Consider the following 2,612-nt stretch of genomic DNA (forward strand, 5'->3'; position numbering starts at 1 on the left):
AACTTGCTAAAGTGTGTGTGTGTGTGGTGTCTGTGTGGGTGTATCAGTGTGTGTGTGGTGTGTGTATCAGTGTGTGTGGTGTGCGTGTTCTGGCCATTCGGTGCTGATAGAACACAGACCTCTTCCAGTGATACATGCACACACACACACACACATACACACACACACGCACACACACACACACACACACACACACACTGGCAGATTTCCCGTTAGGCCCGGGCGACAAAATTTTGGGGCAGCAAAAATGTCTGCCCCATATACATTTACCGCACTCTCTGGCCTGATGGGAAGTCACTTACATACGCCGGGCGCCTCCTTGCTGTCTCCGCACTGCCGCCCTCCTCCTCCTTCCGATTCGCAGCTTCAAATGACGCCGCGGATGTCACCCACCTGACGTTACACGGCGTGTCGTTGCCATGGCCACGTGATGTTGTGGCGTCAAATGATGCCATGGTGTCACGTTACCATGGCAACGACATGCCGTGTGATGTCACTTTGGGGACGAAATGACGCCGCGAATCGGAAGGAGGAGAGGTCGGCCGGCGTATATAAGTTCCTAGGGGCGGCAGATTTCAAAATCCGCCGCTGGCTCTATAGATTATAAAAGTCTCCTCCAGCACTGGAAGGGTTAAGCCTTGCGGGATTGTGAGGAGAGCTGTGCGTATATATGAATAATTGCATACCCTACAACTGTATCTATGCAGCAGGTACTTGTGTCTCTGTCCTGTAAGACCAGATGTCCCAATTAAACATGAAAGGCTGTGATAAGATGCATAGGTTAGTACAGGGGGGCTCATGTCCAGTCCTCAAGCACCCCCCAAACAGGTCAGGTTTTCAGGATATCCCTGCTTCAGGCGCCGTGACAATGACGTCGGTGCGTCGCGGGCGATTGGCCCAGCGACGTCACTGCCCCGCCTCCCGTCAGCGCGGTTCAGCACTGCTCCTATCTCTATGGACGCAGCCTAATTGAGCCACCTGTGCTGAAGCTGGGATAACCTGAAAACCTGACCTGTTTGTGTGGGGGGGGGGGGGGGGGGGTGCTTGAGGACTGGAGTTGAGCACCCCATGGGATAGAGGACCTCCATTGAAACTGCTTGGAAATACCAACCCCCAGCACAAGTAGAGGAGCCTCAGAGGTTCCTGTTTTATAAGCGAAGTGTCGGAGGATGTGTAATTGTATCATTATTGGGAGGAGCCAGAAGCCGAAGCTTTACTAAAAATTGCTGCTGTTGTAAAGATTTAAATCAATGACATTAAAAGTACATCACAAACACAGCTTGTGTAGGGTGTCCACCTTACCTAAGTGTCAGTGCGTGTACAGGTGAGCCGCGCGTGTCTGGAAACTGGCACCTCCATGCTGGCGGCGTAATGTTACTCAAATTGCCAAGGTTCGAGGAGCCGGATTTCAGAAATTCGATCTCGCTCATTTTTAATAACTGCTATACCTATTTATATACCTAATTATATACCTATAGACAGGCCCCGGAGGCCTAATCACTAAGCCTGCTCATTGTCACCCCATCTGCCGCTCTTCACATGGGTGATACTGATTATAATCTAATGACCCTGTTCCCATATAGTACGGGAAGTGATGAGAGCACTTTAAATGCTGTCTGTCTGAGGCACAGGGATGTATGGGGGCTGCAGGGGTGTGTGCAAGTACACGTTACAGCAAGGGGGATATTCATTAAACTGCAATAGTGCTGTTCGGGACATAAGCGCACAGAAACTCCGATTGACTGAATAACGCCCAAAGTTTGTAGTGACAGTGACATGGGGTCACACCTGGGGGAATGACTTTGATGCTTGGGAGGGGTCACTGATGTCTGTCACTGTGTGTTACTTGAGGCTGAGCCCCCAGAGGCCACGGCTGAACGTGCGTCGGAGCGCCTGGCGGCGCGTGCACTGGTAAAAGCCGCGCTCTAGAGGTAGCGATGGGGGGCGCGGCCATGACGGACGGGGGGGGGGGGGCACAGCCATGACGTGCGGGGCGCGACCATAACGGTCTACACTATGCACAACCATTGGTTGCTAGTCAACCATGTGACCACGTCGCTGCAGGGAAAGACAAATCCTTGCCTTCCCGCGGCCATGTGACTGCGTAATGCTAACCTTGAGAAAGCGCTCTGTGACGCGTGAAGCGTTGGTATTGCTCTCCATTGCCCTGTTTTTCCATGACCAATAAATAATCTTTTTATGGGATACGCACCCTCCTTTCTACTTTTTTGATACTTACAGTAGTGCTCTTCCAGTTTTTCTCCTTCTCTACCTTCCCTCCAGCGGTCGCATCATCGCGCCTTGTGCGCCCACGTACACATGGCGACTGGGACCTGCCCCATAGAGGGCGGTGCTCTGCTGTGTGGCATTACCGTTTAGTGAATTAAAACCTAGTGGACATAATAGTGATAATTATATATATATATTTATATATATACACACACACACACACACACACACACACACACACACACACACACACACACACACACACACACACACACACACACACACACACACACACACACACGTAGTGCGGCTCCGGAAATGGACTCAATCCAAGTCCAGATAGGTACACGAATGCGGGAGGGCTTTGCACAGGCAAAGCCCCC

The 2,612-nt window shown here is 51.5% G+C and overlaps 1 protein-coding gene across 5 annotated transcripts in view; it reads left to right on the forward strand.

Annotated features, from left to right (window-relative positions):
- Positions 1–2,205, forward strand: part of LMO2 (LIM domain only 2) — a 32,981-nt gene extending 30,776 nt beyond the window's left edge. For all 5 annotated transcript variants that reach the window (XM_075567587.1, XM_075567586.1, XM_075567590.1 and 2 more), the window contains exon 4: positions 1–2,205. This exon is cut by the window's left edge and continues 970 nt beyond it. The gene's annotated coding sequence lies outside the window, so the exon portion shown is untranslated.
- The last annotated feature ends 407 nt before the right edge of the window (positions 2,206–2,612 follow it).

This window comes from Ascaphus truei, chromosome 12 (assembly GCF_040206685.1).
Source record: "Ascaphus truei isolate aAscTru1 chromosome 12, aAscTru1.hap1, whole genome shotgun sequence".
Lineage (NCBI taxonomy): Eukaryota > Metazoa > Chordata > Amphibia > Anura > Ascaphidae > Ascaphus > Ascaphus truei.